Source organism: Heterodontus francisci, unplaced genomic scaffold (genome assembly GCF_036365525.1).
Source record: "Heterodontus francisci isolate sHetFra1 unplaced genomic scaffold, sHetFra1.hap1 HAP1_SCAFFOLD_216, whole genome shotgun sequence".
Taxonomy (NCBI): domain Eukaryota; kingdom Metazoa; phylum Chordata; class Chondrichthyes; order Heterodontiformes; family Heterodontidae; genus Heterodontus; species Heterodontus francisci.
In genome coordinates this window covers 528,557-544,210 of record NW_027140566.1, presented here as the reverse complement: position 1 = coordinate 544,210, position 15,654 = coordinate 528,557, and positions in this window count along the sequence as shown.

Genomic DNA, 15,654 nt, shown 5'->3' with positions numbered 1-15,654 from the left:
ATGTGAATTTAAATTGTTTATCCAGTTTACCTGGGATTTACCAATGAAGTGGAGGCAGTGGTGTAGTGGTACTGTCACTGGACGAGTTACCCAGATGCCGATTGCTCTGGTGACGTAGTTTCGAATCCCATCACGGCAGAAGGTGGAATTTAAATTCAACTTTCACAATCTGGAATTGTAAAAAAACTGGTCGAATGATGGCCATAAAAATATTGTCGATCGTTGTCAAAGCACATTTTCTTCATTAATGCCCTTCAGGGAAGCAAATCTACTGTCCTTCCTTGGTCTGGCCTACATATGACTTCAGGCACACAGCAATGTGGTTGATTCCAAAATGATCTCTGAAATGGCCTTGCAAGCCACTTAGATGTATCTAACCGCTACAATGTCAATAAGGAATGAAACTAGACAGACAACTCGGCATCGGCACACACCGCCCTATCGAACCTGCAAGATCATCCTTTATAACATTGGGGGGCTTGTGCCAAAGTTGGGCCAGTTATCCCACAGACAAGTGAAGCAGCCGACTGACATAGTCATACTCACCAAATCATACCTTACAGACAATGTCCCAAACACCAGCAGGACAGACTCACCAGAGGTGGCGGCACAGTGGGATATATTCGGGAGGAAATTGCCCTGCGAGTACGCAGCTTATATTCCGGACCCCATGAAGTCTCATGGCATCAGGGCAACCATGGTCGATGAAACATCCCGCAAATTACTACATACTGCCGCCCTCCTCAGCTGATTAATCAGTACTCCTCCATGTTGAGAACCACTTGGAGGAAGCACTGAGCGTGGCAAGGGCGCAGAATATTCTCTGGATATGGAACTTTAATGTTCATCTGGTGGAGTGGAAGGTGAGGTGTGCTTCTGGGCCCTCCTCACCGGAAGGTGTCAGTGATGGGATCAAAGTACTTTTGACATGAAGGTAGCCATAGCAATCTTCAAGAGCAACGGCAGCAGGGTGCCTCACCACAGGCTTAACAATCTCTTAGTCCTCAGGGAAGGCAGATATGCGATGAGCTTTCTGCAGAAACCCAGACCGTTCTGGGAGAGTAAGCCATCTGTCCCCGAGAGTGGTCGGTTGGGGCCTACATGAGTAATCTCACCCCTATTTCTAGTGGGAGGCTGTCTTGTTGGCCCCGACTTTTCAGCTGAATATCTTGGGGATCAAGGAGCTTGTGCCAGACCACTTCCCCCACCTCAGCGTCGCCTGGGTAGTGTGCTGCTCCACTTTGCCAACGAGTACGCACCCAGGCCCAGCGTGTTGAAAGCTCGCTTTTTTGAAGACGTTTCCATTTTCTTGAACTCTGTCAATATCAGCAAGTGCATCATCCTCAGGGGCTATGCTGTCTGCACCCTCGAGGTGCGAGATCGCTCCAGTCCCCAGCGCAGCCAAGCACCAGTGGCGAAGTTGAGGGAACTGATCAGCTCCCTCAACTTGGTGGACGTCTGGTGGAATCTTCATCCCGACTCCAGCGCCTTCATATGGAGCTCTGGAGGAGTAGGGCCGTAATCAGCAGCCTCCACACTTCACAGGCATACATCACCTGTGTCTCGGTGGCCTCCGTGTGGCTGGTGCCATGCTTGGACCACCACCTGGTGTGGGCACAGTTCACTCCGCTTTGCACGCGGCTGGGTCTGCTTGCTGGCACTTTAACAACTGGATGCTGGAGTACGAACGATTCTGCTACTTGTTCCGTCGATGCTAGACCGACTGGAGTAGGAAGCAGGGATGGTTACCCCTCCTTGAAGATATGGTGGGATGTGAGCAATACCCACATCCGTGTCTCCTGTCAAGAGTACGCAAAGGGGTCGATCGAGAGGTGGGAAGCAGCATTCGGGTGCCTAGAGAGGGAGGTGGTTGACGTGGTGTCCCATCTCAGTCAGGTCGACGCAGATCCAGCCCTGTGGCAGGCAGAAAAAGAGAAGAGCGCGCTGTGGGACCTGTGGCTCACAGCCCAGAGGCCCGTATATCAGGTCGCAGATCCAGATGCTGGAAGATTTGGAACGCGCCTCACCCTTCTTCTGCTCCCGGTCCAAATGGCGGATGCCGGCCGACAACGGATCCTCTATCACAGCGCCAGAGGGAATGGGTCTTCTGGTCCATACCTATTACAGTGCATGTTCTCTCTGGATCTATGTAAAGTTTTGTGGAGGACATATCGAAGGTCAGCCCAGAGGATTGGCGGCTCACTCTCCTTGGCAGAGATAACCAGCAGCCTTTATCATCTGCCAAGGGGAAAATTCCCGGTGCTGGACGGGCTGAACATGGAGTTCCTCAGAGCGTTCTGGGACATCCTGCAGGATAATAACACGCGGGTCCTGGGGGAGAGCCTGGAAACCGAGGAGATGCCCCTCTCCTGCCGTTGGGTGGACATCGTCCTGCTGCTGAAGAGGGGCTAACTTTGCCTGCTTAAATACTGCGTCCCGTCTTCCTCCTCAGCACGGATTATAAGATCTTTGCCCGGCCTTTGTCTACTCGCCTGGCCTCCATGCAGGCCCACATGATCCATCCCGACCAGTCCTTCATGGTCCTGGGTCAGTCCATCCAGTACAACATTCACCTGGTCCTGGAACTGATCTATCTTTCCCAGATGACGGTTTTGTCGGTCACCTTTCCTTCCCTCGATCAGGAAAACGCTTTCGACAGGGTGGATCACAAATATCTTTTTGGGACACTTCCAGCATTCAGACTCGGTCCTCATTTTGTGGCCCAGGTCCACAGCATGTCTCTTTGAATGTAATGGGACCTTGAAGCCCCACTTCTCTTTGGGAGAGGAGTAGGGCAGGGAAGCCCCATGTATGTCCAATTATAGATCATCTGCGTGGAGCTATTCCTGTGCCTGCTTTGCAGGAAGTTAGCGGGTTTGGCTCTGCGTGGGCCGTGCATGTGGGCCATCCTCTCAGCTTACGCCGCTGATGTGCTTCTCATGGTCAACGATCCCATTGACTTGTGGAAAATGCGTGAGTGCTGCGTGAGTGCTGCGTCCTCCACCAGGATCAATTGGGAACAATCTCCCAGCCTCCTGGTGGGTAAGTGGCAAGTGCACTCCCTGCTGGAGGAGTTACCACCTTTTGCGTGGAGCACCACGCACCTCCTCTATCTGGGCGTCCATCTTCACCCCGCTGAGGAAGCCTGACCGGCAAAATGGCAGGAGTGGAGGAGAAAGTCACCACCCCGCTAGGGCGTTGGACAGGACTGCTTCAAGTGCTTTCCTGCAGGGCGAGCGCTGGTCATAAACCCAACCGGTGGCCTTGATGCTCTGGCACCGGATGGTCACTTTGACCCTGCTCCCTGCATATGCCACTAAAACCCGGAAGAAGCTCGTCGATTTCTTCTGGGCAAGAGGAAACCCTGGGTCTCTGCCATGGTTCTGAGTCTCTCAATTGAGGAGGGCGGTCAATGGCTAGTGTGCATCTGCACCCAGGCTGCAACTCTCTGCCTTCGGACCCTGCAGAGAAACCTGGGTCATAGGTCGAGCGTCCTCTCAGATTGTGTGTGCTGGCGATGTGTTTTTTTGCGACAGGGAGACGACCTTCAAGATGATACTCAGCTCGTGGCGAAGAATGTTAGTCACGCCTATCTGAGGGAATTTCCTGTCTTTTATTGGGATCTATTCAGAGACTGGAACATGTTCTCCTGTAGTCATAGACATCATAGAATTATAGAAATCTTAAGGCACAGAAAGAGGCCACTTGTCTCATCATGTCTGTGTCGGCCAAAAATGATCAACCTATTTCTGGAGAAGCTAGATCTCTGTAAGATGGACGGATTTCACCTGAACCAGAACGGTACCAACATCCTTGCTGAGAGGTTTGCTGGTGCTGTTGGGTTGGGGGTTAAACTAATTTGGCAGGGGGATGGGATACCAAGTGGAAGAACAGTAAGGGCTGATGTACATTCAAATATCGAAGAGATACGAAGTCAATATGGAGGGCAGAGTGAATGTCGACCTGTTACGGCTCAAGCAAATAATGCAAGGCCCTATTGCATCTATTTTAATGCAAGGAGTCTTACTAGTAAGGCAGATGAATTGAGGGCGCTGATTAACACATGGGATTATGATATTATTGCTATCACTGAGACATAGTTGAGAGAACGGCAGCTTAATATCTCAGGGTATAGAATCTTCAGACGTGATCGGGGAGAGCGTAAAAAAGGATGTGACATTGCACTGTTGATTAATGAGTCAATTACTGCAGTAAGGAGGGATGATATTTTAGAAGGTTCCTCCAATGAGGCCATATGGGTAGAACTTAAAAAGTGGGGGGCAATCACTTGGCTGGGCGTGTACACTGGCCTCCAAACAGACAGGGAGAGATAGAGGAACAGATATGTATGCAAATCTCAGAGAGCTTTAAAATTAATAGGGCAATAATAGTAGGGGATTTCAACTTCCCCTGTATTAGAAGGGGTAGTATTCATGCAAAAAAACTTAAAGGGGGATGAATTATTCATGTTTATTCAGTAGAGCTTTTTGAGACTGCACATGGAGTGTCCTGCAAGAGGAGGAGCGGTACTGGACTTAATCCTGGAGGATGCAGCTCGAAAAGTGGTAGAAGTGGCAGTGGGAGAGCATTCCGGTGATAGTGACCCCAACTCCGGACGATTTAAGGTATTTTTAGAAAAGGACATAGAGCGACCGGAAACAAAAGTACAGAATTGGGGAATGTAGATTTCAATATGATGAAGCAGGATCTGGCCAAAGTGGACTGGGAGCAGGTTGTTATATGAAAGTGTACATCGGTCCAGTGGGAGTCATTCAGAAAGGAAATATTGAGGCTTCAGGTCCAACATGTTCCCGTTAAGGTGAAGGGTAGGACGAACATATCCAGGGAACCCTGGATTTCCAGGGATGTAAACGATTGGATAAAAAAGAGGCTTATGGCAGATTCTGAGTGCTGAAGGCAGCAGATCCCTTGGAGGAGCAGAGAAAGGGTGGGGGAGTACATAAAAAAGTCATTAGGAGAGCGAAGCGGGTGTATGAAAAATCACTGGCAAACAAGATAAAGGAAAATTCCAAGGCGTTTTATAAGCATGTTAAGGGAAAGAGGATATTCTCACTTGCACGTAGCACTTGGAATAATCAGGGGATGAATACTTCCGAGGTCCTGCTTGCTAATTTATTACCTCACTCCCTACATTTTGACTGCAAGACCACATCCCTTTTTCTACCAAGGTCGTTGGTTCAGATGTGGACCACGACTGCTGCCTGTTCGCCCTCCCCCTTCAGAATGTTCTGCAGCCGCTCAATGACACCCTTGACCCTGGCACCATCCTGGATTCATGCCTGCAGCCACAGAAACGACCATATGTACCGCTGACGATTGGATCACATATCATTATGGCTCTTGCAGTCTTTCCTGTAACAGCCTGTGCAGCTGAGCCACCGGTGGTGCCATTGACTTGGATACACGCCCCAGATGAAGCATCACTGTCCTCAGTATTCAGAACAACATACCTGTTAAAGAGTGTATTCACTCAGGGGTTTCCTGCAATGCCTGACAGATTCTTTTTGATTGCCTGGTGCTCATCCATTCCCTCTTTCCCTGCATACTCTTAGGTTGTGAGTGACCACATCTATAAACGTGCTTTTCACGTATCTCTCATCCCACCAATGCACCACAGCGTCGCCAGCTGCCGCTCAAGTTCAAAAACCCGGAGCTCAAGCTGCCACAATTGACAACACTTCCAGCACATATGGTTCACCAGGATACGGGAAGCATCCTGGAGTTGCCATATAGCACAAGAGGTGAACTCTCGAGGTTGAAGCATCACATCCATTCTTTATTTATTAGTTGGTTGATAAAAACTAACCAACACAAACCATAGATTTATTAATACAAACTTACTAGTTCCAATGAATGCTGTTAAAAAGCAGCACGGTTCACCATTTAAAATAAACCTTACTCTGAAATGCTCACCAGCTCGTTATTTGTCCCTTATTGTTAATATTTAATTTGTACTCTTTTTTTCAGTCTGCCAGTTATTGTGACGCGACAATGCAGCTTTGCACACGCACCCTAAGTGTCGTGCACGAACCCAGGTGTCAACTGATACTCTCTGACAGTACTTTCTCACCAACCAATCAACTTGCAGCTTTCCTGTGATGTCACTGTTAACTTTGTACCAAGCTCCAGTATGCCTGGACTTCTCTCCACTCTGGTCTCATTGTTTCCAGCTCTCTGGGCTGAATTGCACCAACCCCTTGACGGCCTGGGTCACAGCGCGGGTGCCGGTAAAATTCGGGAGGAGAGGCCCGCTTCGACGTGCGACTTCAGGAAGGGGCAGCCGCATATTATCGGTGGCAAGGGGATCTCAGTGCGGCCCTCGCTCGCTGGGCGGTGGCACCCCAATTAACATACTGTAAACGGTACTAAACTGTACACTTTGTGTTTGTTTGTTTTTGTGACAGAGCAATGGTACTCGAGTCACCCTGTGTGTGGGGGGAGAACCAGAATGGGTCGGAAAATTAAGGTTATATGGATTAAATACAAGAAATGCTGGAAATACTCAGCAGATCTGACAGCAACTGTGGTAAAAGAAGCAGAGTTAACCTTTCAGGTTAGTGACCTTTCATCAGAACTGGTTCTTATTTTTATTTTGGATTTCCAGCATCTGCAGTATTTTGATTTTATTAAGGTGATTTGGACCGTGGAGGAAATCGATTCAGCTCGTCGGATATTGTTGTGGTCTTGCTGCGCCACTCTGAGTATTGGCCAAGATGGGCAATGCCGTGGCACGTCACATAGTTAATCTATAAAAGCAACTGATGTACCAGTCACCTCAAATCCCTGCCCTGTTAAGACCCTTCAAATGCATGAAGGGTTCAAACGTATTTATCACATGGAAATAGTTATGGCTCATCCGACATTGTGTGATTCTCTGCTCCTGAGGATCTGTATGTGCCAGAGGCAATATCAACAGGCAGGTGTGATCCATGTCGAGGGCCCCGATCGTGAGCAACATTCGCCAAGGAGAGCATCCCGTTACGATTGGAATGCATCCTACAGGACCCAACTGACATGCCATCGGATCTCAGAGCACCAGGGTCAGAGGTAACTGTGCATGTAGAGCGGGTGGTGACACATCTCTGTGCCCTGCTCAAAGATGACCTTGTCTTCGATGGACATCCTATGCCTTTGTTCCTCACAGTGGCAGCGATTCTCAACTTGACGCCTATGCAGCTTTTCAGGGGCCCACCAGAGACAGTTGTGAAGTCACATTGCAAGCAACGAAGGGCTGCATTCGGGAGGTCACCAATTCCCTGCACCAGAGGGCCATTGAATATGTTCGCTTCAGGATGAACTCTCACAGCCATGCCAAGAAGGCCATCAGTTCCTTGCACCATTGCCAGAGATCCATAGGTTTTCATTTTCATTGACTGCACTCATGTAGCCATCAGGCCTTCCACCAGGCTACCACCTGCAAACGTCACCATGAAAGAAATCCTCTCAATCCAGGTGAAGTTGGTATGTGATCACTACATATGTGTCATGCTAATTTGCGACCGCCTGTCAGGCAGCTGGCATGACACTTGGGGTCTCCGCCAGTCCCAGCTGCCACTGCTGTACACTGAACTGGCCAAAAATGAAGTGTGGCCTGTTGGTGATAAGCGCTATTCTTTGCAAATATGGCTCTGGTCACCAGTGAGCGACCTCACCACCGCTGCAGAGGAGAGCTACATCGCCAGCCACTGAGCTACAAGAGCACATTGAGTTGATTGAGAAGGAAATCGGCATGCTGAAAGAGTGCTTTCAATACCTGTATGGATAGGGTACTACAGGCCGAAAAGGTCAGCTCCTTTCTTTGCTGCTCTGTGCAACTGCACATCCAATATCGGCCAGGCCTGGTATGGTGAGGAGAGAGGTCAACAGGATACCTGCTCAGACTATGAGGATTCTGAGGACTTACAACACGAATGAAGCATGGGAGGGCAGATGGTGCATAGGCTCTACGTGCAAGGCTAAAAGAGAGCTAGGGATGTACGGCAGTGGCTTACCAGGCAAAGGCTGTCTACTCCCTAGGGTCCGACATGAGTTCTGCAAGCTGCACATCCCCCTCGCTCACATGCGGCGCACCAGTACACATCTGCAGCATCCCAGTGTAAACGTTTAGAGGCATCAGCTGACTGAGCCAAAGTCCATGTCACTGCATCCGTAGGGACGCTCATGAGTAATGGCGACATGGCAATGATGTTATTGCATACGTTTCCTCCCCTGATGGCAAATGGTGTCGAGACATGTGACACTGGCGCTACCTGCTGGCGTATATCATTCGTTCAGAGAAAGGGACACACATGTCTGTGAGGAACATTTAGTGTAAGGCATATTTATATTGCTGTGACACCCGTGTATTCCCATTTGTGTCAGCGTGTTCTCTGTAAGAGAAGAGAGGGAGAGGGAGCCACTTCTTGGTGCAACCTCTGCACTCGCAGCCTGACAGGATTTAGGTTATTGTTCTGATTTCCCTTTGTATTTGGATGGCTTTGCACCCATACCCACTGAACACGAAGCCGAGCGGGCTGGGGCTGGCTGGAGGAGTGCTTGTTCATACCTTTCCATTAGTGGACCCTTTGACGGTGGCTTGCCCCATGGTTATTCACCTCCTCTGCCATCTCCAGCCAGATCGCCTTGCTCAGGAGGGAGGTCCTACTCTTAACATTTCTGGTGTAAATGAACTTCCGCCTTGCCCACACGGGCTGGAGAAGAGTGTGCAGGGAGCCTTCGCTGCACTGGAGGGCCATCCCAGAGCAGCCCTCTGCCATCTTAGGATTTTGGCATGGTCCTCTAAATGCAAAGGTGGCTCCACAGTGTAACTGCTATAACGTCTGGCTGCAAGGCTCATTTCGCACATTTTTGTAAACCAATGCAGGCCCAGTGTGGAAATCTGTGCTGTTATAGTTTTTCAACGATTGTACATCGACACATATTCATGAACACTTTGCTTCTGCAGCAGCTGATCATAGTTATTAGTGTAACATTTCTAGTTCTGAATGCCGCTAGAATATGAACATATTTCCCTATTTTACAAATGATATTTAATTGCAGTTACATGCATTTTCACATCACGGTTACCATAGAAATGAAAACTGATTCCAAATGCATAATTGTCTTCTGTTTTCTATACAGTGAGATGATTAGAAGCCCATTGTATGTACATATTCTTCAATTACAGTTTTCTTTCTGTTGTGTAAACTCCTTTTATGGTACATTTAAGTCTCACGTCCTGGAATGTGCAAAATTAAGATTGTTCACCCAGGTGCAGCAGGCCAACAAGAAGCAATATAACACTTAAGTGGAAGAAGAGGATTGAAAATTCACAGGACACTGGGAGACAGCTGGGTAAATATGTGGCAACTAATCAGAAAGTGCTGGGGAAATGCAACAGGTTAGGCAGCATCTGTGGAGAGAGAAGCAGAGTTAACTTTCTGGTCTGTGAACTTGGTCAGATTAATTCTGTTTTTCCCTGCACCAATGCTGCCTGACCTGCTGTGCTTCTCCAGCACTTTCTGGTTTGCTGCCCGATTGACAGCAGCCCCACACTTCAATAGAGAGGTAAGTATTTATGTTACAATTGTCAGGAAGCAGGTGTTGGGTCGCTTTAAATAGGACAACAGAACCCGCTGCACAGCTGTCAAAAAGATACTTCTCAACACGAAATACGGGGGCCGTGCTCCGTGCAATGATGCAAATAGCACCCGCACATAATTTCGCGGGAGATCAGTGGCGACCGCTCAATGCAAATTTAAAAGCGAATTTCAGCCCACTGTGTCTGGGCATGTGACCGTGTTCAAGAAGGTTCTTTTTCACCTTGGACCCATTAAAAAGCCTGTGAATTGTACAAAGGCAGCCTTTTGAAATCTTTGCTTTGACCTGCCTGGAACAAGAGAGAAAACGCCCAGAAAAGTGTGGCCTCTCTCTGTATAGCAGACTTGCATCTTTTGTAAAGGAATCCTGCATTTGAAAGGTGGCAGATTCCTGTTGCCTCCAGTCTATGAATAATTCCTGCCTCCAGTGAGATCCCTGCTGCCTCCTGTATCTCTGAAATACTGAAATCTGAAGAATTCTTTGACTGCTAGACTGCTGCTTCAAAACCCAAACAAACCTGTTGTTTCACCCCTGATGCATGACCTATGTGTCACCTGCTCCAGTTCAATTACCATGAACATCTACCCATCACAGACTGTTCTTCAATCTCGGCTGGCGAGATTGGTATCTGTCTATTCGACTGTGGGACACTTCGCCATAACACAAACATCCGACCAGCACGTAATAAAAGCAATTAATTTTACTGTTCCTTCTATTCCTTGGAAACAGCTGCAAACCAAAAAATATTTTTCCCGGTTATCCATTATTATTTAATGTGGGTGTGCATGGGTGTTAAGAAAATTAGGGGCATTGTGCATGGATTTATCTCGTGAGAAGTTAAGTTCCATTATTTTTTTCTGATGAACAGTTAATGTTGTTGCTTAAAGAAACCTGGCCCTCCCAATAGTCAGAGGGTAGTGGAGGATCATATATGTAGGGAAATCACAGATAGTTGTCGGAATTATAGGGTTGTAAGAGTAGGTGATTTTTAACGTCCCTAATATTGACTGAGACTGCCTTAGTGCTAAGGGATCAGATGGGGTAGAGTCTGATTAGTGTATCCAGGATAGTTTTCTGAAGCAATATGTGGATGGTCCTACTGGAGAGTGGGCTACACTCGACCTCCTCTGAGGAAATGAGGCTGGGCAGGTGGTTGATGTGTCAGTGGGGAAGCACTTTGGGACCAGTGGCTATAAATCTATTAGTTTCAGGATCGTTATGGAAAAGGATAGGACTGGTCCTCAAGTTGAAGTCCTAAATTCGAGGAAGGATAATTTCGATGGCATCAGAAAGGAACTCTCAAAAGTTGAATGTGAGAGGCTGTTTACAGGTAAAGGGACGTCTGGCAAGTGGGAGGCTTTTAAAAATGAGATAGGAAGAGTTCAGGGCCGGCATGTTCCTGTTAGATGGAAGGGCAATGCTGGCAAGTTTATGGAACATTGGTTGACGAGGGTTATCGAGGGTCTGGTCAGGACAAAGAAGGAGACATATGTCGGATATAGGCAGCTGGTATCAAGCGAGTCCTTCGAGTAGTATAGGGGATGTAGGAGTACACTTAACAAGGCAATTAGGAGGACGAAAAGAGGCCATGAGATTTCCCTAGCGATAAGATAAAGAAGAATCCAAAAAGATTCTATAAGTATCTGAAGAGTAAAAGGGTAACTAGGGAGAAAGTAAGTGGTAATCAATGTGTGGAGCCTCGGCAAATGGGCGAGGTCTTAAATGCCTACTTCTCGTCTGTATGCACCATGGAGAAGGTCATGGAAGCTAGTGAGTTCAAGGGACGGAACAGCGGTATACTGGAGCGTATCAACATTACAAAGGTGGAGCTGTTGGAGGTACTAAAGCGCATTAAGGTGGATAAATCCCCAGGGCCTGACCAGGTGTATCCTAGAATGCTATAGAAAGCAAGGGAGGAGATTACTGGCGCCATGGCAGAGATTTCTGTATCATCGTTAGCCACGGGTGAGGTACCAGAAGACTGGAGGATAGCTAATGTGTGCCCTTATTGAAGAAGGGCAGGAGGGATATGCCAGGGAACTACAGACCGGTGAGCTTCACATCAGTGGTGGGAAAGTTATTGGAAGGGATTCTGAGAGACAGGATTTATATGCATTTGGAAAGGCAAGGTCTGATTAGGGATGGTCAGCATGGATTTGTCCGTGGGGAATCATGTCTTACGAAATTGATAGAGTGTTTTGAGGAGGTGCCGAAGAGGATTGACGAGGGCAGTGCGGTCGACGTTGTCTACATGGACTTTAGCAAGGCCTTTGACAAGGTCCCGCATGGTAGGTTGGTACGCAGGTTTTAAACACATGGGATCCAGCGTGAGGTAGACAATTGGATACAAAATTGGCTTCGTGATAGGAGGCAGAGGGTGGTAGTGAAGGGTTGTTTTTCAAATTGGAGGCTGGTGACAGGGCGTGCCGCAGGGATTGGTGCTGGGCCCTCTGTTGTTCATCATATATGTTAATGACTTGGATGTGAATGCTGGGGGCATCATCATAATGAATGGCGAAGCAGGTTCGAAGGGCCGATTGGCCGACCCCTGCTCCTATTTTCTATATTTCTATGTTTCTATCGGACTGCTTATCCGACATCCAGTACTGGGTGAGCAGAAATTTCCTCCAATTAATGATTGGGAATACTGAAGCCATTATTTTCACTTCCCACTCCAAACCCATTCCCTTGTTTCCGATTCCATCCCTGTCCCTTGCCATAGTCTGAGATTAAACTAGTCTGTTTGCAACTTCAGTGTAATATCTGACCAAGTAATGAGCTTCCAACTATATATTCGTGCCATCACTAAAACTGCCTATTTCACCTCAGTAATAGAGCTCGACCTAGCGCCTGTTTCAGCTAATCTGCTAGTGAAACCCTCATTTATGTTTTTCTTTCCTTTAGACTTGACTCATTTCCTTCATTTTTATTCTCTCATGGGATATGGGCGCCGCTGGGAAAGCCAGCATTTGTTGCCCATCCCTACTACCCCTTGAGAACTGAATGACTTGTTAGGCCATTTCAGAGGGCAGTTAAGAGTGAATCACATTGCTGTGGGTCTGGAGTCACATGTAGGCAAGACCAGGTAAGGATTTCCTTCCCTAAAGAACGTTAGTGAACAAGATAGTGTTTTACAACAATCAATGATAGTTTCATGGCACCATTACTAAGAGTAGCTTTCAATTCAAGATTTAACACACTCCTGGCTTGTCTCACACATGCTGCTCTTTGCATACTTGAGGTCATACAATCTGTGTTGCTCTTGTATTAACTCACACCAAATCTCTTCACACGCTCATTGACCTAGATTGGCTCCCAGCCAGGCAATGTCTTGATTTTGAAAATTTCCATCCTTGTTTGCAACTCCCTCCATGATTTCGCCCCTCCCTATCTCTGTAATCTCCTCCAGCCCAACAACCCCCCGAAATACCTGCGCTCCTCTAATTCTGACCTCTTGTGCATCCGTGATTTTAATGCTGCATCATTGGCAGCTTTGTCTTCAGCTGCCTCGGCCCCAAGCTCTGTAATATCCTCTCTGCACTTCTCCGCCTCTCCACCTCGCTTTCCTCCTTTCTGACACTCCTTAAACCCTACCTCTTTGATCAAGCTTTTTGTCACCTAACCTAATATCTCCTGTTGTGTCCCAGTGTCATATTCTGTTTTAAAATGCTCCTGTGAAAAACCCTTGTGATGTTTTATTATGTTAAAGGCACTGCATACATATCAGTTGTGCTTGTTAAAGTTTGCAGACATGATCTGATATGAACATATCTTTGCTTCTTGCCAGTAATTATCCCATGTTTATCCAAACAACGAATTATTTTCTCCTGGGTTGTGATCTCTGGAAATTTGTCCTGTAGTGACGTTGGACTGATTGGTTAGGAGTTGCAGGGTTTACCGCATTTCTGTTTTTTTAAACAGTTTATAACATTTGTAACCCTCCAGTCCTCTGGTGCCATCTCATATTCTAGAAGGATTGAAAGATTCTGGCCAGTGCCTCAACTATTTCCACCATATTTTTCTCTCCTACATCGCATCCGGACTTGGATTATGGCACAAAATATTCGACTTTATTACGGATAGAAGAGGGTGAATTGAACTTGTTTGTTCAGTGACTCAAATTAATGCCAGTCTCCATGGACCCTAATTGGATCACTGGAGGATTTCCCTCTTCTGTTAATAAGGACCTCCGTTCAGTGTGCTGTCCCATAGTGTCAGCAAGAATATCACCCCAGCACGAACAGGGATCAGCAGTTCCAGAGAGAGGGAAAGGATAGATCAGAATCTGAAAACATTAGTTGTACTGTTACAGCAATGGGTCAGAATCTGAGAACCATAGATTGTAACGTTACAACAATGGGTCGAAATCTGGGAACATTAGATTGGAATGTTACAGCATTGGATCAGAATCTGCGAACAATAGACTGGAATGTTGCAACAATGGGCAGGAGTTTCTCCTGGAATCAGTACATTCTTTCTACATTTTATGATGTGCTATCATTAGACACCCGGACCAATCTCACACTTATGTTGATTCAATTCATTTACTATCCTATGCTGGCGATGATTGGTGTCACTGGTAAGTCTCTCTATATAGCTATTAATTTTATAAACCACGTTTAACTGCATTACTGTCCTTACCATTTACTATGCCTTGCTTTTTTAATTATTCATTCATGGGATGTGGGTGTCGATGGCCAGGCCGGCATTTATTTCCCAGCTACCTTCTTAAACCGCTGCTGTCCATGTGGGGTAGGTACACCCACTGTGCTGTTAGGAAGGGAGTTCTAGGATTTTGACCCAGCGACAGTGAAGGAACGGCGATATAGTTTCAAGTTAGGATGGTGTGTGACTTGAAGCGGAACCTGCAGGTGGTGGTGTTCCCATGTATGTGCTGCCCTTGTCCTTCTAGTTGGTAGAGGTCGCGTGTTTTGAACTTGCTGTCTAAGGAGCCTTGGTGCATTGTTGCAGTGCATCTTGTCGATGGTACAGACTGCTGCCACTGTCCGTGGGTGATGGAGGGAGTTAATGTTTGCAGACGGGGTGCCAATCAAGCGGGCTGCTTTGTCCTGGATGGTGTCGACCTTCTTGAGTGTTGTTGGAGCTGCACCCATCCAGGCAAGTGAAGAGTATTCCATCACACTCCTGAATTGTGCCTTGTAGATGGTGGACAGGATTTGAGGAGTCAGGAGGTGAGTTACCCGCCACAGGATTCCAAGCCTCTGACCTGCTCTTGTAGCCACCGTATTTATATGGCTACTCCAGTTCAGCTTCTGGTCAATGGTAGCCCCTAGGATGTTGATAGTGTGGGATTCAGCGATGGTAATGCCGTTGAATGTCAATGGGAGATGGTTAGATTCTCTCTTGTTGCAGATGGTCATTGCCTGGCACTTGTGTGGCGCGAATGTTACCTGCCACTTATCAGCCCAAGCCTGGATATTGTCCAGTTCTTGCTGCATTTCTACACGGACTGCTTCAGTATCTGAGGAGTCGCGAATGGTGCTGAACATCATGCAATCATCAGCGAACATCCCCACTTCTGACTTTATGATTGAAGGAAGGTCATTGATGAAGCAGCTGAAGATGGTTGGGCCTCGGACGCGACACTGAGGAACACCTGCAGTGATGTCCTGGAGCTCAGATGATTGACCTCCAACAACCACAACCATCTTCTTTGTGTTCGGTATGACTCCAGCCAGCAGAGGGTTTCCCCCATGATTCCCATTGACCTCAATTTCGCTTGGGCTCCTTGACGCCATACTCGGTCAAATGCTGCCTTGATGTCAAGGGCAGTCACTCTCACCTCGCCTCTTGAGTTCAGCTTTTATGTCCATGTTTGAACCAAGGCTGTAATGAGGTCAGGAGCTGAGTGGCCCTGGCGGATTCCAAACTGAGCGTCACTGAGCAGGTTGTTGCTAAGCAAGTGCCGCTTGATGGCACTGTTGATGACACCTTCCATCACTTTACTGATAATTGAGAGTAGGTTAATGGGGCGGTAGTTGGTTGGGTTGGATTTGTCCTGCTTTTTGTGTACATGACATACCTGGGCAATTT